The following is a 24,866-nucleotide window of genomic DNA, read 5'->3' on the forward strand; positions in this document are numbered from 1 at the left end:
AAGGATGGAATGGCTTAAAGTTGAAGCAAACTAGGTGCCAAACCACAAATAGAAGCTGAACCTCCAGCTGTGCCCTTGCCCGGGGATGGCTTTTTCATTTCTCATGCAAGGAGTGTCTTGATCTGAACAGACTCCTTCTGCGCCGCTCAGATGCATGATCTCTTACCCTGTGAAAAAATGCAGTTGCCTGCCCTGGAAAATACTGTAACCCAACCAAAGCAGCTGCCACATCAGAAGCAGCTGTGTCTGATGCTGCCATCTGAGTGTTGCTCCAAGAACAGTGGAGGCAGGGAGAAAACTGCATGTTGTAACATCTCTTTCTTTCCATTTCTTTTTTTTTTTTTTCCCTAATGAAATGCATTTGTCTTAACAAATGGTTTAAGAAAAACAAAGCAAGGGATAGAAAAGGGCAGGAAGTTTGTGAGCTTTTCCATTTGGAAAAGCCTGCAGAATGTGACAGTGAAATGGTAAGCTTAGAGCTGGATTATAGCAAAACTCTCAGTGCTCAGAGGAAGGTGAGCCTTTTTGAGTTCTGTGCAGAGATGGATGCTTGCTTGTTTTCCATCCAGAAATCTGTGCTTGAGTCTGCATCAAAAGCAGAAAACAGGAGTATCTTGGGGCTCTGAGAAGTTCTTGACAATGTGGCTTGGTGAGGCAGATGGGTGTTCACAGGTCATGGGGCAAAATGAGCAGGCAGGCACAGTGGGGGCTCCTCCTGGCTGGGGGGAAGTGAAGCAGCCTGGCACCAAGGGGTGCAGAGGAAACTCAGGTGTTTTGCACAAGTCTGTACAAGCTGTTGGGATCACAGCAATGCACAGCCTCAGCTCTGCTTGTGGAATCCACCAAGCAGAATGTGAATTCTGCATCTTTTTGTGGCCAGCATCATTGAAACCTGTGATAAAATATAAATTACTAAGAGAAAAGTTTTCATTCTTGTTCCATCTGAGGTACTTGCTTCAGCTTTGTTATCCAGGATGATTGTGTACCTTGTATGTAAGGAGCCCTATGCTCTTAATTGAACAGATAAGTGGGAGGCTCTGATTCAGTGGCACACTTGTGAATTCCAACGTGTCAGAAGTTCCTCTGGAGCCAAAGAATAGATGTTCCCTTGGCTACAAAGGGATATACTTAAGTGCTTTTCTGGATAGAGGCCATCAGGAATCAGACGGAAGGACTCACAGAAGCACTGCTATTAGAGCAGTAAAGCTGCTTAGCTAATGCTCTTACAGAATAGGATCCTAATTTCATGAATAAAGAGTGGGTAGCAACAGGCTTGTGGTCAGAGGAATAGGGCTCTGCATGTCTCCCAGGAGAGACTGAAACCCAGTGATGGCATGATTTTCCTTTAATTAATTTTTTAACTTAACATATGTATTATTCTCATGGGACAAAACATCTTGCTCAGCTTACTGCTGGTGGGTTCTGTGGAACATGTGAGAGTTAAGCCTGTTCTGTGTTATTTACCAAAACATCAAGATTTTCTATTCTGTTATTCCAAAAATTGTTGCCTTGTTATGGCTCAGAGAGGCTGTGAGCAGCACTCTAGAAACAGATTCTAAAGAAGGATGTATCATTTTATTGATCCCATTTGAAAAATTACCTTCCTCACCTCTTCCTCCTCTCCCCCCAAGAAAAACCTGTGATCTCCATCTCCCCCTGTTTGGCATTTGCAACATAGCCAGCTTTGTACAGAACATAAATTCAGTACCTGAGCAGTGACAGTTCATTGGACTTGCAAGGGGCTTTTGGCTCCCCAGAAGAACAAGGAAACTGAGGATTTCTGCATGTCCAGCAGCATGCAGTGATGCTACTATGCAGGCTTTTTTGGGGTCAGAGGATTTCAGCCCATCTGCTAAAATAAAACCATGAAATTGTTATAAAGAGATTCCTTGTGAGTCTGAGAAAGGGTGCCTACAGCTAGTGGTCCTTGGGGGCAAGCTGGAGAATGGAGACAGGCACATGTGTCACTGAATTAATGTTGCTGCTCTGCTGGTGATAGTCACGTCAGCATCACCACTGTCATCTGGCACTGCTGCAAGTATCAAGTGAGAAAGCGTCTGCTGCACTTCATTTACTGGGCTTTGATGATGGATTTGGCAAAATCTTGACCTGGGATGACAGATTGTTCTCCCATATAACTGATGTGGGTGCGGGTGCTGGGTTCTGTCTATTGAGATGTGTGAAGTAGCTCACTGCTATGAGACAATTAAGGGTTTGTGCATCCCCCTTGTTCCTCCACTGTACATTCACATTGTTTCAGAGAGAGGTTGAAAGTGAGAGGGAGCCAAGGGGAGGTGATTTTTCTGCATTGACATCTCCTCATATACCAAGTCACACCTCCCTTTACAGGGACATGGTGAACAGTGCCCAGGGTCTGCATTGGAGCACTTGGTTGTGGTGGGACACTCAACCAGCCAGCAATCAGGCCTTTGCTCCTACAAGCTGTGGGTATTCCCTTGTGGGAATGAACTCCTGCTACCGAGGTTCAAGATGAGGATAGGGAGACCCAGAGCTCCAGCACTGCATCTTAGAGGCTGTGTGTAAACTTCTCAGACTTCATGGATGAACTTCCATGGAAACCATGAAGGATGTGTAAATAATAGATGCAATTAATGCACAGGAGAAAATCTGACAGATTGGATGTGATTCTGCAAAATCTGGTAGGGATACTGGCCATCTTCTCTACTCCTTTGGCTGAGACTTTCTGTGCATAGTCATGTCCCATGCTTACCATAATTACAGAGTTACCTAAGCTAAGACAGAAATTCAGCTCTGCTAGCCCCTGGAAACTCAGTGAGTGGTTCAGTGGGGTGAGGCTGAACAACTGGGTTTTGATGCATTTGAATTCCTGCCTTCCCTGGAAATTACTATCAAATGTACCCTTTGGCATCTGAAATACTTTTAAAATCTGGTCCTAAATGTGTTTGTTTTGCAGGAAGTGAGTGAGTTGTAATCAAAATATGGAGTTCATGACAAAACCTGTCCTGTGGCAAAACATGAATACTACTCAGCCTTAAATTAATAGCATATGCAACACTGGTTATGCTCCAGAGAGAGCTGGGGAAAAAAATATCTATTCCGAGATTTTTTTAAAAATAAAATAGATAAATATCCCAGGCTCTATGGAAAGTGATTCTGTTGACAGTAGAATACTATAGGCTCAAATACTCAGTTATCTTGAATAGTGTAAAGCCACACTGCCCTGCTTGGGGTGCCCAACTGCACCCTTATCATGACCCGATGGCGCTGCTGAACTCTGGAGCATGTCCCTGTGAGGGCTGGACACAGCTCCAGCCTCTCCTGCACAGCAGCAGGACTTGCTTCTTCACCTTATTTTTGGTGCAGTGCCAGCAAATGCAGCTCTATTAAAGCTAATTAGATAAATATATATGTATTTTGTAATCAGGCAGTTAATTATGGCATAGAGAGCAGATGGCAGTCCCTGGCATTTCCTCTGTCTATTCATAGCTATTTTAAAATGAAGTATATACACTGCAGCTAATTATGACTTAATGTAAAATAGGTAATTGTGAACTCAGCCTTTGTCTCCTTGTGTGTAATTTGTGTGAAGAGTGCAAGAGGTTTTGGGAAATCTGTGGGCAGAGTTCTCTGTGATAATGCCTCTCTTCTGTCCCGTGTGTGGATACGTGTGTGTTTTGTTCGCCCCTTCCTCAGCAGGAGAGGGCCAGCCCTGCCACGAGCACCTGTGATCTCTTTGATGTCAGACCAGGAGAGCAGCAGGTCCAATTTAATTTGGGAGCATGAAGGGTGCTGCTTTCACAAAGGGAGGCCAAGAGAGATGCGAGTGAATTACGCTGTTTTAAGGAATATTGTGGCATTTTGTGCTGGTCGCAGAGCTTGTTCATGGCACCAGATAGCTAAAAGGGGCTACTCTGAAAACAGCTCTGGAAATTTATGGGTTTTTTGGGTTCGCTTTTTCTTTTGATGGTCAAATTCTTCAGTCTCAGCATTCATGGGTCAGCTGTATTTCTGCCCTCCATTGCTCGCTCGGTGCATGAAATGCTTTATTTATCCAAAAAGCTTTAGAAATTTTATTACAATTCATGTAAAATGCTGAAAAAGGAAATGACTGTTCCTTTTCTGTTCTTACACCGTGACTGAAAAAGCAGAATATTTGGGAACGTGAAGTACAAATACAATTAGATCTGTGTGGATCTATTCATATTGGTAACAGGCTCTCCTTAAAAGTAAGAAGAGTAATGGTGTTTTGTCCCCTACGCAGTAAAATGCTAAGATTTAGGCAGTGGAACAAAATGATTCAGTAGAACAAGATGTGTTTGTTTTGATTATTTCTTTGTTTTTCCCCAAAGAATAGTGGTATTAAATTTAAAATGTTTCTTTTCAAAGCACGCGCTTGAAAGTGGTATTTTTCATTTAGATTCTCTTGATGGAGAAACAAAAACAACTGAAAGTGATGTTTTCCCATAGCTTGAAATCTTCTGGTGAATCCATTAGGTTCTGATGGTAAAAATATATTAAGGAAAGAAATTGTTCATTGTTTCAAATAAAACAAACAAACAAAAAGTAGATGGATCCTAAGCCAAGAAAGAACTATTTGTCGTTGAAGAGCATCTAACAGAGCAAGATAAGGAACTGGTACCTGAAGAAGTCAGTTTCACATAGAAAGTATGAAAGAAGGGCTTTTATTTTTTAGCTTGTCAACTTTTTTGGTTTGGGGTTTTTTTGTATGTGTTTGTTGTTGTTGTTTTAATTTGATTTTCATTTTGATTTTCTTTTCATCCTGCCCTGAGGCCAGGAATGAAAGTAAGAAAACTGGATACAAGTCCTGGATTTCGTCAGTCTGATGTCGAGGATCCTCCTATAAAATCTCCTGTATTGTTACCTGTGGCCACTAGGCATTGTTTTAACTAAATGATAAAAAATAAGTATGTGAAAGCACTGTGTTCGTAAATGGTCAGAAACTGCAAAAGGAAAAGCACTTTCCTATGCTGTTGCTGATACACAGATTTAGGAAGACAGATCTCTGCAGTCTCCAGCCTCCGGGCACACGTGCCTGAGAGCATCCTCTGTTAAAACTCCACCTTCTCCTTGTCCTAGCATTTTCCAAACCCTGAGAAAAGTGCTGTTCTCCTCCATTTTGTCCAGCTTTGTTTCTTGTAACCTTCTCAGAGGCATAGAGAAAATCAATTGAATTATACTTGTTTGGGGGAGATTGGAGAATAATAGAAGTAGCTCTTAGGATGTGACACAGACTGCGCCCATTCATCCCCGAGGCATGATGAATGGAGGTGTGAATTGATTTTGACTACGCTACCTTGAGAGCTAGGACTTCGGCAGCAGACTTACAAAACAAGACAAATTGTGTTCTGCATTATATAGAATCAGTTCTTTGTTCTTTAAGCACATCTTATGCTGAATAACACAAAGCGAGTTTACTAGAGAACTTCTGAGAATGGTGATTTCGAATGCTCTGGAAGGGTGTCAGGGAAACTGTAGTCAAATGCATACTGTTAGATTTGTCTGTTGGGTGGTTTAGCAGTGAGCCCAATGAGATCAGCCTTCTTAGTTTGGTAGTTGTGGTGCGTAAAGCTTCTAGTCTTGTGTCTTATCTTTCATTAATTTTCTTTCTTTATTTTTAATTTTATAAAGCCAAAACACTTCTGTAGTCATGTTCCAAAATGTAAGTGAAACACTACTGCTATGCAACCACACAGCAGTGCTGCAGGCTGTTAGGCACTTTAACTGCACGGGAATGTTCTAAACATTCCTGTAAGGATCAGTTACTTCCAACCTTCCTAACTTCTTTTTGGTTACTATGTATGTGCTAAATGCTAACCTAAGTTGTCTGCGAGTTTTAGCTGGCTGCTATCAATCCTTCAGTCTTTTCTCTGTGTTCCATGAACATCATACATTACCTGTGTTGAAGTGCAATTGACCAAGCAGTGGTCATTCACATTTTATCAAGCAGACTAAAAAACATCTGGGTTAAAATATCTGTTACAGTTCTCCACAAGCTACATGATTCTAAAAAGTGGGGCAGGGAGAAAAGCCAGATCTAAAAAAAGCATTAGCATCTAGCATAGCACATCAGTTTGTTGGGGATTACATCTAAATTTCTACAAAAAGAACCCACCATGTTCAGTGTTTTTCCAAAGGTTGTTGAGTTTTGCTCCTCAGCTGGATTCAATTTGAAAAAGACTCATGCATCTGTTACCCCCACAAAAGCCTCAGACGTTTAGAGACTGAAAAATACATCAGAGGTTTGTCATGAAAGGGTAAACTTGTCCGGGTTCTAAAGTGATTTGGCAAATTTTGGTTTTGAAATCAATATCCTAGCTCCAGGGATTTCCCATTTCCAATACAATGAAAAGAAACAGGAGTGATGTTGCTAAGATTCAAGTCCTGTGAGCACATGCAAAGTTGCAGCTTTTGGAAACACATCCTCTTGAGACTTTTGTTTTCCTCTCCAAGTGAAATTTGGTCCTGCTTATTTAGCACCAGACCTAGTAGCTTGCATTGGAACATAATTGCTATTACAGTACAAATAATAAAATTATTATTATCATCTTAATGATCATGTTGTAAACTCCTGGAAAAGCAAGCACTTGGAAAGGAAGAGCTCTGTATGACCTCAAATGTGCCATTGAACTTAGTGCTCCTGTGGCATTGTTAATAATAATTAATGCAAAATGATGTATCCTGGTCCAGCAGGTAATTACACTTGACTGGGTTGAGTTGATTTGCTTTGTGTTCAGTTGAGCTGAACTGACATGCAAGTGACATCGAGTAAATTTATGGCACCTGTCACTCATCCCAAATAAATGACCTTTTCAGAGATACAGAATTTTCTGTTCAAAGTGAAATGTTTCTGATATGGAAGCAAGCTACAGTAGCTTATGAAATGCAGCATTTTCTCCTCAATTTGAAGGCTAAAGGAATGCATAAATAATACTTAATATATATTAGCTATTGAATCCTTGAAAATACGAATGGTTTCATCAATCTTGCGGAATGCCAATCCTCAGGATTTGTGAGATAGTTTTATTCTTCCTTATCATTGTAGCTAAATTGCCCAGTACTTCTGAACACCTCCTGAAAGCACTTTCTGATTTGTATCATCTCACAGAAAAAAAGAAAAAAAAAATTAAACTGTAGGCTTTTAGCTGTGTGTCTAAACTTCCTTTTCATCACCAACAGCCTCTGGCTGGAAAGGCATCACGCCCTTTGGCAGCAATCCACTCCTGTTGTTCTCTGCCCAAGTGCAGTCAGAGTTCACAGTTGGTTTAATGATGGCTATTGCAAGACTAAATCATTTGCCAGTCACTTCAGGTAGATTAATTGTATTTAGCCAAGTAATTTCTATGCTCCTCATCTAATGGACACTTTTAAAAGTTCTTCTGTAAAGCTCTGGGGCGTTAGCTGTTACAGGCGGTGTCAGTCCACCCTTGCTCTGTGACCCTCCACTAATAACAAAATCAATATTTTAAGCCCAAGCCTGATACAATGTTAAAGTTCACTCTGGAGATGGAAATATTTTAATCCCCTCTGGAACTAAAATCAAGGGAAGAAACTGTTGGGTTTGTTTGTGGGTTTTTTTTTTGTTTTTGTTTTTTTTTCTGTAAATAGATTTAGATCATGAAGGATGCAACAACACATCTTGTTTCTGATGTTTAATGATAAATAAAATATGCTTAATATCCCGCTTGGTATTGAAGTGACAGAGCAGCAGGGGCAGGCTGTCACAAAGCCTGGTGCCACCTTCTCTCAGTGTCACAAGAACACAGGGGAGGAGACAACTCTTCTGGATTTTCTGGTGAAGTGTGGTTTTCTGCTGCAGTGAGGTTTGCTTCTGCCTGGGAGAAATCAGTGGCTGGGGAAGAAGGGCAGTGGAAGCTATCTGGGTGGCTTTTGTAGGCAGTGATTCACATGGCTCGTTTTGTCATGGCAGTCTAAAGAAAGCATCACTGTGTCTGTTTGTGGTGCCAGAGCTCTCCACACCAGACCCACTGCCCCACTGCAAAGATTGTGGCACCAATAGACCAGAGAGTGGGGCACAGAGCTCAGCAAAGCATAGGCTACCTACTTGACTTTTATTCATACTTAGCTGTTCTAGGATAATGTTGCCTTTCTGCCAAAATTCATCTTGTCCTAACCCAGCTGCAGGATTTGAGATACCTGGTATAAGCCTCTGTGTGACTCCTGAGAAGGTGTTGAAAGCTGTGCTGGCAAATGTATGTGCTGCCAGACAGCTGTCCATCACTTTCTTATTCCCGTTCTCCTACCAGGACAAGTTTTCTCCAGACACCAAAGAGTGTCAGTCAGCTAAATAGGTTTGCTGGTGAGCCATGCTCTCACTGAAGCACTGTTCCAATCTCGATCCTCAGTCCATAGTGTGGCTTGTCCCTTAGGAAGCCTGCTGCCAACGTTGTATTTGGTGCAGTGTATCTTTCCTTAAGCAGCATGGGCAGAGGGATGTGTCACCTAACTTGGCTAGAACTGTGAAATGGGTTTCCTCTTCTGCCACTGTTTATTTGCAAAGGGGAAACAGTAGTATTTCATTTCCCTTTCTTCAAATGTTTATGGCATTTTTCACCTGCTGTGAGGGGAAAGTGATGGAAGCACACGTGGAAAAGGCTGGAGGGAGGGAAGTGCTGTAGCCTTGTTGCGTGAGCTGAGCTTGCATCTCATGTAGGAGAAATTAGCATTTGTGGGTGACCTGGAGAAATGCAGTGAGGTGCCCCTATTCCTCTCTCAGTTCTTCCAAAGAGGATTTTCATCCCTTTGAATCTTTGTTCCTAATCTACTTCAGTAATTCAAATATGCTTTTCCAACCTTGAATGTGTCAAAGGGCATCACAGCACAAGGGCTTGGTACTTAAGCATAGAGGTGACCTGTCTTGCATGGTGTCTTAGTTAAATTCCCTACATAATATACCATCTGAATAATAAATATCTGCAGGAATATTGCAAAACAAACAAATTATCTGGCTAAAATCTCCAGGCTTAAGCTGTAAGATGTCTGTTAAGTGTGACTGAAAATTTGTACAAATCTCAAGAAGGAGAAAAACATAATGGTGCAATTCATGAAAATATAAATTGTTTGTAGTTGAAAATAAGATGTCTGTGCTTTAAGAGTCAGAATATATACATTACTCTGTAAGTCTCCATATACATAACATATACGTAACATATATCCAGAATATGTACATTACTCTGTAAGTCTCCAAGAAAGTTTGTCTTCCTCCAGAAAGCTCTTGATGCTATAGGCTATGTAATTAATAACCTATTATCATACACTGTGTCAACCATCTATTTTAAGATTGCTTGAAATTGTCTCAAGGGAGCAATTCAAATAATATAGCAAAGAAATCATCCCCTCAACCTTCCCAGTCTTTTAAATTAATATTTAATACAGAATAAACTTATATTATTTAATCCTTTTGGGGATGGAGTCCTGGAAAAACATTTCAGACAATACCTTTGACTGAATTCTCCCATTCCCCTGTATCATATAAAAGAAAAATTGTAGCTGTACATCATCACTAGTGTGAACAGTGGAGAGAAGACAAGGCTCTGGAACAATTCTTATCGTCAGTGTTAAGCTTCCAAAACATGAGAGTAAAACTAGATAATAAATAGCTAGGAGGTAACGAATTTACTGGCAACTTCTACAAAGCCAGTGGTCTCTGCCTCGATGCCCATTTAACTTAGCACAGTAGGGAGCCTGAAAATATAGACAGTAAAATTCCTCTTTCATAATGGATGAATTAATTTAGCCAGCCTAGTTAATTCAAATGCAAATTATGTGTTGAAAGTGTCTATTATTTATTGCTTCATCTAAGACTGTTTCTCTGTTTCTTTCAATTTCTGAAGTTCAGCAGAGAATTGCTGAACTACCAAGCACTCTTGTAGACACCAGCCAATTTTAGTAGGCTTTCAAATGATGTTTGATTTTTTTCCCCCTCTGCTTTAAACCTAATTTTGAGATTGTTTATTTGCTTTGACTTGTTTGTGGTTTCCAGCAGTGGTGCATTGCTACTGCCAAGTGGTTCAATTTCAAGCAAGCGGTTGGATACCAGCAGGAGGAACACCTCATCCCAGCTGGATGACCACTACTAATTTCATGCTGTATTTTCCTCCAGGGCAGGCTGGAAAGTGATCATGTGTTCGTGTCCTGTGTATATATGTTTTCATATAAATACTTATGTGTGTGTAGGAGTCTTGTTGGCTGTTTGCCTTTGTGTAATAGTATGTAACATTCCTCCTCCTACTAAACAATTTTGAGAACATTTTGTAGCTGCATTTTATTTATTAATATTGTATATTTCCTTTTATATTCCCTCATAAGGAATGGAGGGTAGCTGGGTGTTACCAGCATCCCCTTCAGAACAGAGGGGAAGCAGAAGTTTCCATTTGTGTAGTAGGAAGGTGGCAGTGTTTGAACCATCAGCTGACTGCTCAGACTTCTAAAAAGAAATGTTGGAGGACTCCCTCCAGAAATAGAAGGCAGACAATTAGGAAATACGATTTCAATTTTGTAGAGAGTAGTCTATTCCCATTTACAGTGCAATCCTGTTTTTCTCTACCTTGTATAAGAGCAAAAATGCTTTTTTTTTTTTTTTTTTTTTGCTTTTTTTCCCATATTACACAGGCACAGTCAGACACCCTTGCAAGGACTCTCAAACTGTTTATTTTCACATGAAGAGTATTTTTTACTAGATGTGACTCTCCATTTGTCATTTTCCCTTAGTGTTCTCCAAAATCTGTGCTAATTATGGATGAGAGAAGTGCCATTCTGCCTTCCTTCGCACAAGTAATGATTCTACATTTAAGATTCCTCCAAATCTCACTGTCTTTCCTAGCTGGAGAAGCCAGAAAGCAAAGAGCCAACCCAAAGTTACTCTCCATGAGACTCCAACAATGCAAACTGGAGAAGAGCACCCATAATGACAGTTATCTTTCCCCATGTTCATTCTTTTGAGTGGGAACAGCCTTCCCTTTCAAATAGCATCTTTCTGCCTCATGTCTATCATCCAATTTTAACAATGAGAGCCAAGTTGTGTACATTATGTTGCTCTGACACGTGTATTTTCTCAAATGTCTCGGACGTATTTCCCTTATACTGATGGTTTGTAGCTGCTACTTCTGTTCTAGCAAGCATCAGGAAAGCATCACCTGAAACTTGCAGCACATGAAAGGGAGGAAGACATGGAGCTTTGTTTTGTGCTTTTCAGGTATTCTGATGTTTCCAAAGGATATGGATATTGTGTGAGCTCTTGGAACTTAATTTCAAAAACACATTTGATGGTAATAGGAGTTTGTTATATTTCCTAGTGTTAATTTTCCAGCTATTTCTTAAACCAGTTGATAATAATATTCCTACGATGCTCATAAAGATGATACCACATGTTCAGACGTCTAGCTCTATTCTTAACTTGCTATTTAAAAAGTACTTCATATTTCTTAGAAGTATTTTATTACAGCTTTAAGATTTCTTATTCAGACCCTATACTCTAACTGCATTCTTGCAGGTCCTTAAAAATTTAATCACTGTAATCTGTATCAATTTACTTTAGCACTTTGTTTGAAGAAATGTATCAGATGTTACTTACAGCTCCAGTTCAGCTGGCAAAGCAGTGTGCAAAGAAAGTATATAGAATGGAGTGCTGCAGTTTTGCAGCCATGTGAAGGTTTGTCTGTGCACGGGAAAGCTTTGCAGTGGGCACCGCTCGGTTGTTTCCTATGCATTGAAAGGAGAGAAGCAACTGTTCTGTTTCCATTTGATTCAAGCTTAAAGGCAGTGTTATCCCAAAATAAATACATTGATTTAAAGATTTAGCTGGAATAACAACTACATTTTGAATTTATGCACTACCTCAAACTGTATTTTCAAGCGTAGACAGGGTTTAAGCACTCAGAGGCTGACTTTTAATTAGCACAGCTGACAGCACCATCCCAGAGCTGGTTTATCTTAATGTCAAAAGCTAAACTTCATTAAGTTTTCTAAGCAGCATAAGAAAATGCAAATAAGATCGAGCCCCTTAAAAGGCTTGTGACCGCTCTTGTCACTTTTATTGCGGATATGATTTTCACTCATAATCCCATTGGCTTCCCCTCATTGCTGTGTGTGTCGGCTGTGTTCCCAGCTTGGCACCATACCCACATATTTCAGTGGTTCATCAGTGCCTCACCATGAGGATGGCAGAAGGTGACAGTTTTGTTTAGAGCAATGTACAGCCACAGCCCCAAGCCATCCTGAAGCTGGATGCAGTTGAAAGGAGCCAAATGCCTTTCCCAGCACAGCACTGAAACACCTCCTGCTGACACTGTGATCCTCCAGTCCTAGAGTCCACGTGTTGCAGGCATTCAGGTTCCTTCAGCTTGGAAAATGAGCAAAATAAGTGTGTCTGTGCCTGACAGTGTGGTCTTGGACTCCTTTGTTTTCAGTGTTATTCAGCAAGTAGCAGCTGGTTTATCCAGCACCCCAAAGACTAGAGTGGCTGCAAGTGACCCAGGCCATATGCAGAACACACAAGACTGCAGCAAAAGCAGGGCATTGCCGCAGCTTGGAAATTAAAGGCTGCTGGTGACTTTCTGCAGCTGGAAAACACGGCTTTTCTCTTTTATTCTTTATCTGGATCTGCACTACAACTTGTTTCTCTTTGCCTGTAAGCAACACTTATTGGGTTTAAAAAAAAAAACAAAAACAACAATCAAGAAATACAGTGCCAAATATCTCTTGATTTAGTAGGAAGTGGCAGATTCTTACTGGCATTTCCCCACCTCACAAGTACTCTTTTTTCAATCTCAGGACTGCTGTGAAAGGCAGTATCAAAGTTTTGGAGCTGGCCCAGCTCCAGGGAATAACAAGGCCAGAAGGAAAATCTATTTTGGAGGATAAGGAGGGAGTTGTAAAGGAAATGAAGTCAGTTTATTATTAAAAAAAAAAAAAAAAAAAAGGTAGAAGGATGTAATGCGTTTGTGTTCAACAATGATTTTATTACAAATGTGATGCGCACTGACAGTATGTTAAATTTCGTTGTCAGCAGGGGACAACACGGAACAATTTGTGGCAAAAGGCAACAGATGCGATTCTGTCTGCAGCTTCACACATCTGCTCTGCAAGGCAGTGCTCCTCCAATAAGTCTCTAGGAGGGATCCAATAAAAATGATATAAAATTTTATTGTGTTAGTGGCACTAGTTATTAGAGTGAAGAACAGAAAGCTTACCCAAGGGCTGAACCTTTCCTGTGTTTTAGTGCAGAGTAAATGATGAGGCTGTTGCCGGTAACAGCAATACTACAGTGGGAGAAGGTAAATTCATTTTGGAGTGCTTAGCACGCTGCTGGGGATGGCTTAAAAGCGGAGTGGGAAAGCTAATAAAAGAGTAATAGGCACCAACACATCAGGAAGGATAGAAATGAAATGTTGAGGCAGTATTTAAATAAAAATAACCGAGGACTTGGCACTTCTGGTGGCCGAGCATTGCAAATCCCAGATTCAGGACCGGGATAACAATGAAGAGCGGTTCAAAGGAGATTAGGATGAAGGCTGGGAGCGATGCTTTGGAGCTGCAGCCTGCCCAGCGCTGAGCCGCCAGCTCCCTCTGTGCAGGGAAGGGCCCTCACAGCAGCCATCACCTGTGCCTGTGCTGCCTGGGGTGGATTGCTCCTGTTTCTGAGGGGAAGGAGCTGACAGGTGCTGGAGCTGGGACCACTGAGGGAGGGAAGAGGAGGCGCCATATTGGGAGGAGCTGCCAGCCTGGCAGGAAATGGCTGCCGTTGTCTCACCTCAGGTCACCTCATCCTCTCCAGAGCCTTCGCTGACCGATTCAGGTCACACTTTGACCCATTAAAGCAGTAGATTCTGCATTTTGGTATGCTGTGGACTTTTCTGGTACTACGTAACTAAGAAATCCCATATAACAGCACCTTCTTTTACAGAGTATTTGGAGTGATTTGAGAGCAATCACCACTGTTCTCTCTCTTCTGCCTTCCCTGTGTGTTTACAGTACTGAGACGCTCCATAAAATCTTCCTGAACTTCCTCAGCATGGGGATTAACCATATCTTTGGGTAAATCATATTTTTCAGCAGGATATTTCATCAGCAGTTTAGGCATCTCCAAGTGCTGACTGAACAATCTCTCTCACAGCAGTATGGCAGTATGGATGCCGCAGTAAGGACAGTGGTTTCCCCTCTGCTCACACGTCCTTCATGAAATGTAAATAACTGCAACAATCTGAAACTTGTTAATTATATTTGAGAATAAATCCACACTAAAACCTGACAAACTAAAAAAAAATAAATCATCAGGACCTTTACCTGAAACAAAGTAATTCTGTGCTTTAGAAATGAAAATCAAATTCTGTTTGAAGAAGAACTCTGAAACATTTTATCGTGGTTTAATTTGTCCGAGACAGTGCATCATTAAATTTTTGAAATGACCTGTATGAAATGTAGTTCCTCTGTGCAGGCTGACGTGTTTCACCAGTTGGTGCAGTAATGGTGTAAATGCTTTGGTTTAGTCACTCAAGCCAAATGATGCAATACCAGTTCACCTAACAGGAGGCAGCATTTTTTAAGCTCGCTTCCTGAACGGAACCCAGCAGTTTCAGAGAGAACAAAACCTTTGACTGCAAGGATCTTTTTCCAGTGTAAATTAATTTCAGAGGAATACTCCTGAGCCATTTCAAATTCCAGCAACAACTTCAAAAGACCAGTATTTTACAAACTCACATGCTAGTGAGACCAAACAGTGCTGTGTAGTAGTTGTGACGTTTTTGTTTGCTTGTTTGTTTGTTTTTCTGAATAAATAAATTATCAGTTAGAGCTGGACTGGAGGAAGCAAACTTTTCAACATTGATCTTCTGTTGGTCAGTTAGGAAAAGTTTGGGGAAATGCATTGCCAGGAAAATATATTATTGATTATTTTAGAATAAAATTAGCCAACAGAATAACTAGAGAAATAAAATAAGTCAATATTTAAGAAAAAATTTGAGTTCTGCATAGGAAAAAGCCACTGGCAAAAATACTGTGGTGGTAAATAAGTTTAATAAATTTAGTGTTTCCTATGCATTTGTGGCCCATTCCCTTATTTTCTCAAAATATTGCACAATAAACTGGTGTAGCCCCAGAAAGCAGCTTATTTGACAGGCTACCTGAACAAATGTAGAACATAAATGACAGTCAGTGTAAGGAGTCAGAGTAAGGAGCCACAGTCCTTATCAGCTAAGATTTTGAGCCTTAAAACAGAAGGGAAGCAAAATATATATATATATATATATATATATATATATACACACATATGGGGGAGGAATAGGGGGGAAGGCCATTGGAATCTTAAGTTTATAAATTAGTATTTGGTCTGTTCTGGCTCTGTTTGCTAATTGCTGGGAATGAGCTAACTGAAACGCTTGGATGCCCTTAGCACATCAGGGCATTCTTGTTCAGTAACGTGGAACAAATTTCTGGTAGGCTATGGGTTCAGATAAATACAACTGGCATAATTTTCAGCTAGTATAAATGTATGTTGCCTTACTTAGATAACCGAGTTCATGGATTTATGAGACGATGACTACTTATTTTCACTTTGTGTTAGAAATCAAGCTGAAAATCAGGTTAATAATTCTAAATGGGTCTTTTTTTTTCCCTCAGCTCCCAGTCATTCATTCATGCCTAAAAAAATGTTTTCTTTGATCAGAGGACTGTATCAGAACAAAGTGTATTCTTTTCATATTTGCTCTGTGATTCTGAAATCGCTCTCACATCAGTTTACAGTTTTCATGGTTCAGGGACACCCTTGCAGAAAAACACTTGATGGGCATCTTGCAGAAATCCTGTTAGCAGAAAGCAATATAATGAATAAGCCCATTTTGGAGACCATAAAGTGCTATCATCCATAAGAATAATCCTGAATAAACTGTCTCGTGCCCTGAAGCCCACACTGTTCACAGTGAAGAACATGCATATATTAAATTAAAGGTATGATATACACATATATATTTTTAACTCAGTTAAATGCATTAAATCCAGTTGCTTGCTTTACCTACTGTCAGCATACGGCTTCAGGCATCCTGGCAATGTAATGGCCATGTATAACTCCATCAGCTATTGTTCTGTTGCAGATGACAGCACAGCTTTGCATTAATATCAAGTGATTATTAACAACGCTAATATATTCATTTGTAGAGTTAGAGGTTATCATTTTTTAATTCTGTAGTCAGAGTATTTTCTACACTTCCTTGATTAATATCACATTTGGAAACAGCTGGCCGGTGGTGTGTCAGAAAAGAAAACAAGTATTTTATGTCTGTGTTAAGTTCGGCCCTTGTGTTTCTCTGCTTGGATCCTGAACCATAGCTTTATAGCTAGAGCATGGCTTAGCAACCAAGAGATTAACAGAAAGAACATTGTGCATGTGTGCTGGCACACAATATGGCTGATCTTTTGGAGATAATAAAATAAGCTCAAGAGATGCAGGAAAGCTCTATATTAATGGGAAAAACCAAATACCAAAACCTTACTGTTTTCTTACAAAATGTCCAAACGTGTTTGACATAAGATATTTTCATTTTCCACCTGCAATTTGATGGCAACCAAAAGCCCTGAGTTCTTGATGAAAATGGGGAAAAAGCAACCAGAAAAGGTCATATCTGAAAATTATTTCTCCCATTTTCTCTTTGACTAACCTGTACTGTATATTACTCCTATTGAAGCTTAGCAATGTATGTAGCATCTCAAACACCTATAGCAAACAAGAATATTAAAACAATGCTGGAAATGTTTCAAAAAGGACTTATCTAGTTTGTTTGTTTTTCTGAATAAATAAATCCTGTACTCTGTCTTTCCTGCAGGTATTAGAAGTTAGAGATGGATGGATTTACTTGACTTTCTCAAAGAGGAAATGCTGCTCGGCCAAAACCAACTTTCTGATGACAACAGCAGGACCAAAAATTTGACTCAGGTGATTTTTTGTTGCCCACATAAACAATTACCCTGTGTGAAAGAGGAAGCCTATATCTCTCTTTCATCATTCCTGACTTACTAGGCTCAGCCACATGGATAAAGAGGAAATGATAGCCTGAAACCAATCAGTGGGACAGCAGGTTTCAGAACTTAAACAAGATAAGGAATATTTGAAAACACACACACAAAATCAATGAATTTCTCAGTGATTTTCAAAAACAGACTCAGGTGTGATTACATAAGTGGTAAGTCATAAATGTGTTAAAGTATTGCAAAACGGCCTCAAAGACCAGCAAAAGTTTCTGCCCTATTTATAGAATTATTCTGTAATCAATATCAATGTGAAATTGTACTGTGTATAGCATGAGGCCATATTGTAGAAGTCTGGTGGCTTATGTGAGCCACAAATTGCTCCCAGGTGAAAGAGCCTTGCAAAGATAGACCATTAAAATTACCCAAACTTACTAAGGAAATGCAGAAAGCTATGCTTTCAGGCATAGAGACATTTATATCAACAAGCCAGCTGGCTGAGAATACATTGTTTACACTTTTAAATTGATGGCTATTTGAGGTGATGTTTCTTTTTGTGTCATGCAGTCATTATGAAAAGGAGAGTATTAATTCCCAGAATATTTATACACTATTTACAAAAGATATACTAAGGCCAAGAAGGAGAGTTTTCAAAAACAGCAGACTGACCTGAGCTAAGACAAGTCATGATAATAAGCCTTTTTAGTATCCTTTGAAAATCACAGCCAAAAGGTTTTGTTTTGCTCTATGCACAGACAGGAGCACCAACATGAGAGAGCATGGGTGTCCAACCCTGCCAAGGGATGCAGCTTCTGTGACAAAACTCAACTTAAGGAACCAGAGGGGCTGTGAAATAAAGTAATAAAGAACCAAATGAATTATTTGGTATCTGAGAAGTATATTTAGGAGTAATAGTTGCAAATTTCCCTGTCAAAATCCTATGTAGGACCACCAGCATACACAACCACTCTTATTGGTGGCTACCAAACCACAGTCAACTTCTGTGGCCTAGCAATGGTTCTAGCCCTCCCTCTGGTCTCTGGATTTGATTCCCAATCTGTTTATTTATATTCCTCTGTGATTATCAGTGCTCGCCAGGACAGGCACAGGTTACAAGAAACCAGAGAGACAGGCAAGTATTCTGGGTAGCATATTGGTGAATGAGATAAAATTGGTAAACCTGGTGCTTCTGAGGACATGTAGTTTGGAGATGGGACATTCAGCTCCTATAAATGGTTTCCTAAATGTTTCTTATAAATCCCCTGTCTAAAATGGTAAGATCTCAAAATTCTCTGGGATTTATAGCAGCTTAATAACCATAATAAATGACTGTATTAACACTGAGAGAACACGCGTAGCATAATTCATTGATTTTGTTCAAAGCTAGATGAAAATGAACAGTAGAAGAAGGAAAACATCTATATTAACCCCGTGGGAGCTCCAGTATTAATTGGCACATAATCAGGTACAGCTGCTAATAGTCACGTAGTTCTTTAAATCAACACATACAGCACTGCCAGTGTAGTCTTAAGAGTTAGAGATCAGGGAGTATGCAAACGTTCTTTGAAATCTTGTTCAGGTTGCTGGGTGAAAGTCATATTTTCTTATTAAGCTTACAAGTTGCTAAACCTAGATTCTGTTTTTGGCAAGATCAGATAATGTTTGAATTCCCTTATATTGTGTAAACCATCTCTTCCTCTACTTGTATGTAACTGAATTATATATCAGATGATGTTTTTTTTTCCCTCTGTTTTGTATAATGATAATACCAGTCTTCAGAGCAGCTAGTCTTAATGGGATATTTCAGGTTATTTACGGAATCTTATTTTTCTGGATATTGTTGTGTTCTGGTGAAACAATTTAGCTGGAGCTGCTACTGGGCCATATGGCACAGGCAAATTCAAATATGAAAGTAAATGTAAGAATGCAAATTGAGCGTACATCTACAAAGAATTAAGCTCTTGATTACTACCTTGGAAGCAGTAACACACACAGTAAAAAGAAACAAAAAGAAACAGCAAAGAAAAAAAAAAAAAACAAACATTTCCAAAGCTGTAAGAAACCTATAGTGAGTAACAACTCTTGGCTGAGCTATCACTTAGGGCTTTTCTTTCAGCAATCACAGAATGGATCAAAGTCAAGAGGCCAGTTCAGCAGAATTCTCCTTCCACGGGGCTGGCTTTTTGAGCACACATTATTCTGGGGATTCCATTAACCTTAATATTCATAGGGTTCCTTAATTCTACTAAATGCAAACAAAGCTCCAAAGACCTCTCTGGGGTCTCTTGCTCTCCTGCAGACTTGACGTGGCTGTTACACGATCACATAAGCATTAATGAGGTATCTTTAACATGAAGTACGACAGCTCTGCTTTGTGGGAAAAGTTGTTGGAGTATTGAGCCTTTCTTGTTAGGTCAACTGAACTGCATTTAGAAATGTTTGTGTATTTTTTTTAATCCCTAAAGACTGCTTGTGTGACTCGTGTCTTTTGTCTTCATGACCCTTTTATAGTGACCACAGAAGGCATTATGAAACATTAGTCATTTTAGGGTTCGTTCTGCCAAATAGAAATATGCCAGGGTATTTATTGCTTTACGAATGGCTTTTGAGATGCAGAAGATCCTTTCTTGCAATCATTTAAAGCTGTGACAGTTTTCATGTGTGCCTTTACAAAGCTAATCAGCAGCTGCATTTGTTACTTATCCCCAAAATACCGTTTTCCATCTTGGCTATGTTCCTCTTATGAATATTCATAAATGTGATATGAATTAAGTGTGAGAAATGTGCTCTTATTTGAGGTGCTTCCTTCTGTTCATGTCTATAGCATGCTGACTCTCTGATCTTCCTAAAGAAAAGGATAAATGAGTAAACAGACGTGTAAAAGCTAGCGCTGGGTGTTGCCTGGCGACTAATAGCTGTCACAGCCAAATTAGCCAAGCTGCTCTGGAGACACAGGTGGTTAGCAAACAGGGACCTGAGAAGCAGGAAAGAGCAAGGAGGAGACATTAGCTGCATTCAGGAGAGGAGGCAAAAGTGGAACACTTAGGGAAACATGGGGTAAAGTTCCTGAGGTCATCTGTGCTGGTTTTATTTGTTCATGCCTTTTCTGTTACAATAAGAAATAGGTGGTAGTGTTTGTCATTTTTTGTTTTTTTTTTTTATTGCCCACATTTTTGTCTTTGGCTGAGCCTGTAGTTTGTGTTCTCTGCTAGAAGCATGAAGGATTTGAACACAGGTGTTGTGAGTTTGTTCCAAATGTGTTGTTTGCCTGAGTAGAGCTTGCTCTGTTTTGTGCATTTCAAAGGTAAGCACACAGTAAAGAGTGTAGGGAGTGAAATCAAAACTGATGCAATGAAGTTCCATCCCCACACAATTTTTCCACTTCCGATACAACATGTAGATGTAGCATTTAGGGACATGGTAGAGTGAGTAACATTGGTGGTAGGTGGATGGTTGGACTAGATGATCTCAGAGCTTTTTTCCAATCTTAATGATTCTAGGATAAGGTGCCTTATACAGAACCTCATGCTGAGGTTGCTTATTGGGCATGGCTGTTTTGTGATTCTCTACAAGCTTATTTGGGGGAAAATTACAGGTATTGGAGAAATCCCTGTACCTTGGAAGACATACTTGGAAATAGCTGCTGCTTTTACTAGAAAGGATCTATGTACTTGTACCAGAAATTCTGAGTCATGGCCTGATCCAGTGATTGAGCACCTGGTGGGAAGGCAGGGCCAACCCAGTGGAGCTCAGGTGCATGCAATTATGCAATGCAGCTGTGTGACCAGAAGGGTTGGAGCCAGGATCCACCCCTTCCCAGAACTCATTTAAGGGTTGGCAGTAAAGGTGAGGGGGTCTTTCTGTAGATTTCTGCTGCTGGAGGCTTTTCGAAGGTAAGTAGCTATTTTATTTTTATTTTGTTTTATTTCTGTGACTATTGCTTTTGTATTTGAGCAGCTCTGCGCTTACTGTAGCCTGGGACCTTGCTGCTCTGCTGTCATTATTGTACTTCCCATTGTGTTGCACTACTTAACTTTGTTTTGTAGTCTGCTATGAATGCCATTTCCATTTTAAAGTATGTAGTACCTTCTTACTTATTTGTATAGCAACTCTATAAAAGTGCTTTTCTTCTCTAATCAAGGGAACAGGATTGCGGCTTTTCATTGGGAGGAAAAGTAAGGCGTGAGAAAGTGAAATATAAAGCTAGGAAAATCTAGGAAGAATGAGAATAGGATGTAAGAGAGTTACTGAAAATACGGACTAAGGAAGTGTGTGGAGATAACTGTCCTAAACTTGTGATTGTGCATTAAGTTCTTCATATTTTTAAAATGTTTTTGCTCAGGTTGTGTTTCAAGCTTATTTGATTTCTGCTTGTTTTTCACTTTTTAAAAATGCTGTGCAAAGTAAACGTACTCTACCAAAAATAGAACGCAACTCGACTGTGGAGTACTGCTGGTGATCTCACAAGAAAGTGAAGCGTGGGTTGTTTTTGCATATCTCTTTTTATTTAATGCGTAGTCAGTGTTAACCTTTTACCATATGTGAAGAATAAGAAGTGATCGATACAAAGCCGGATATTTGCCAAGGAGTGATTATTTTCTTTTTTTTTTTTTAAGGTGAAGAACGTAATAGTATAATTCTTTCAAATGTCTGTCTTAAACTTTAGCCTGTGTTGTTTGTAGGGAAAAAATGTGTAAATATTATTTCTTTTTGCTCTTCTAGAATTAGTGAGAGCTGAAAGTCTGATTGCCTTTGGAGTTGCTGGAGACTTCTGGAGATGTACATCGTGAGTTCATACGGTTTTTCTGAGGGTAAGAATGGCTACTATGCTTTCTTTGGGATGGAAGGAGAGACTGGGGGCTTCAGGTGACCTTAAGGGATTTCTATGAGTCTGTGCTTCGAGCGTATTCAAGTTGGGCTGTAAGAAGAAGGGCTGTAATCACTCAGAAGCTCAGATCCAGTGTCACTTTTAAGTAATCAGGCCTTTTTACCTCTGAACTGCTACGGTGGTTTTTAAAGCTTCTTACTGCAGTTGAAGTCAAACTGTTTGAGCAGAAGATGAAAGCTTGTGGGTTTTGTTTTTTCCCAAGAACTTGATGTACTTGGTAAAGGTATGAGCTGTGGTTGATACAGGTGATGCCATGATAAGATGAGAAGCTTAGTATATTTAAGACCTTCACATAGGCTCAAACATGGGAAGCGTGTTGGAGAGAATTAATTCTAGTCCTGTTACAAAATCGTGGGAGATTGGTATTGAATGTTAAAGCAATAGATATAACATGAACCCAAGGCATCATTGGAAGCAACGGAATTGGATGTGCTGTTTTGAATTGTTGCAGCAGTCTCACTGTTGGAATGTGTGCCTGTGGGTCGGGCTGTCTGGTAACTGACACAGAAGTAGAGTTTCACTGTTTCTGACATCCTAAAGTTTTGGGACTCCAATAATTTAGGGCTTTATTTTTTTAGTAGCTGAATATGTGTGTTATACAATTTGTATGAATTGAACATAATGCTTTGCTCTCATGCACTAGCAAGTTTGTGAATATAGGAATATAGTTTTCCTGTTTGCTTGTGAACAGTCTGGCTGTTTCAGATTACATCTGTATGGTGAGATTTTGTACTATAAAACTAGAGATTCTCTCTGATGTATGCTACCAGGTGGTAGGTTGGTTATTTTTTTTTTTTTGTCTCATTCCTGTCTTTCTGCTATGATCCTCTGTTGAAAAGGAATATTAAAATAGGATCACATTCTGTATGCGCTTTTCTGTAACCAATGAAAAGTAAGCATTTCCGTTTACTCTGTACTCATCTTGCTACCCAGAAAGTGTATTTCTGATTAATTTATCTCTTTCAGGTCGATTAAAAACCTATAACTTCTGCTTGCCCATGAAACCCTCAATATGAATCCACTGGAAAGGAAGGGGAGGGTAATTAATAAAACCTGTTTTCTGTTGCTGCAGATGGGAAGCAGACAATGTTTGCTTTTGCTTGCTGTCCCTGAGCTGGTGGCCCTGCTAGTCAGCAGCCTGTGGCATGTAAAATATGTGTATATGGTTTCATGAGAGTTTCTGACAGATAAACTGAAATGGGAGATGTTCCTGATGAAAGGAAAATGGCCGAGGAACTTTTTTCTCTGGGTTCCACTTTATTCTTTCTGTCTCAGTTCCACCTCACCTAGCATGTTATGTTAATCACTCGGACAGCACCATTTTCCTTGCACCCACCAGCCTGCGAGTTTCTCTTTCCACCTGCATTTTAGAGATTAGTTTCATGTTATGATCTGCCAAAGTAGCCTATCTAACACCTACCTGCTGCAATTGCAGTAGCAGTTTCACATTGCAGACAAAATCCCATCAGAGCTGGAAATTGTTTCCTTTATGTGAGTGGCAAGGCAATTACTGAGCTGAGTGACATGGGTAGAGAAGTGCATTTACACTAGAAGCTATTGCTATAGCAGAAACTTCTGGCAGGAAAGCAGTGACTGACTGACATCCTTTGGCTTATTATTATGGGCCTTGCATAAATGAAGTAGGAGCAATGACTGTTACTGCACTTCTAATCAACGAAGTGTTATGCCAGTAATTAGGTTTCTACTAACAGCTCCTTTCTAGCATTAATTGGAGGAGGATATGCAGATTGCTGGTTAATAATAGAACAGTTATAGTTCTATAATCACTTTTTTTGATGTTCATCAGTTTGTTTGATTGCTTGTGTGGCAAACATTTGATCCTGCATGCGTCTATTTAGCCATCAGATGCGTTTTATAAACCTCATTGTTTATCAAGTTAGTGACATCTTAAAGTGCTGAAACTTCAGAGCCTAATAGCAGCAAATATAGAACTTTACTTTGCAATATACGCAGAGTGGGTCCTTTCAAAGAAAGCTCCAGATTGTCCAAACCCCATATGGATGTCAGGGATGGGAACAGTGTGAGCTGTGTGCTGAACCTATTTTAAACTCCCACTCGTGATTTCCAAATACAGCACTCTGTCAGAGAGCAGGCAGTTTTTGGAACTACAGTACTCGCTTAAATAAAGCTCCAGGAATCTATTTTGGCAAAAGCATTAATTATGATTATTTTACCTGCCTATGGTGATAAAACTAAAATTGGAGCCTTATGGATTGTTGTAATTTAATGTAGATCATATGTATAATATTTCCTGTCCAAAGAATCCAGAAAGCAGAGATTGTTTCTTCTGTAAAAATGGGAGGGCTCTAGGAGGGAGAAAATATTCACTTACTGCATAATGACAGATGCATTCTGTCATTCAGTGTCTCTTGCAGGCTGTTTTATGGCCCTGGTGACCAGAAAAGCCAAACCTGAATGAACTTTCCCCAACCTTTTGGTCAGTGTTGCTTGCTTGAAATCAGTTCTGCATTAACACAGCTTTCAATTTGTTCTGCCCCTCCTCATTTGCAGCTGTCTGGAAGATGCTATCTGGCCATACGTTAACAGACTGTTAAAGGGACCAAATATCTATAGACACTATGCCTGACTTTTAGTGAACATATCAGCCTGCTGTTGTTGATGCTATGTAGTCACAAACCTGTCCTCAGAATTTTTGTAAAATGAGAGAAGTTATCCAGCAGAGAGGCAGCCAGTTCTTTTGCAAAATAAACCTGTGTTATTAGGCTTAGCTAAGCTGCTTTTTGCACGTCACACGGAAGAAAAAGTATGTGGGAACAGTCATAACACAGGAGTATGAACAAAGAATTCAACAGAAGTTCACACGTATGTTTGATTTTATGCCAGAGTGAAATATGATTTCATTTTTCATGGCAACTAATTTCAGGTTTATATGTGAGGCCTCTAGATCTGAATTCATTAGGTGGCCATCATGTATGGAAGTTAGCTGGTTTGAAATATTGTGCCTTTGTGATATAAGATT

At 39.8% G+C, this 24,866-nt stretch overlaps 1 protein-coding gene across 3 annotated transcripts in view; it reads left to right on the forward strand.

The window, feature by feature from the left end:
- The window catches only part of SPTLC3 (serine palmitoyltransferase long chain base subunit 3), a 287,967-nt gene that overhangs the window by 117,884 nt on the left and 145,217 nt on the right, over positions 1-24,866 (forward strand). For 2 of the 3 annotated variants that reach the window (XM_052675638.1, XM_052675652.1), the window contains exons 7-8: positions 16,836-16,945; positions 21,700-21,788. The gene's annotated coding sequence lies outside the window, so the exon portion shown is untranslated. Of the gene's footprint in view, positions 1-16,835; positions 16,946-20,794; positions 20,871-21,699; positions 21,789-24,866 lie in introns of those variants that run through there. The other variant, XM_052675646.1, reaches the window with a different exon arrangement.

This window comes from Tympanuchus pallidicinctus, unplaced genomic scaffold (genome assembly GCF_026119805.1).
Source record: "Tympanuchus pallidicinctus isolate F22 unplaced genomic scaffold, pur_lepc_1.0 scaffold1, whole genome shotgun sequence".
Lineage (NCBI taxonomy): Eukaryota > Metazoa > Chordata > Aves > Galliformes > Phasianidae > Tympanuchus > Tympanuchus pallidicinctus.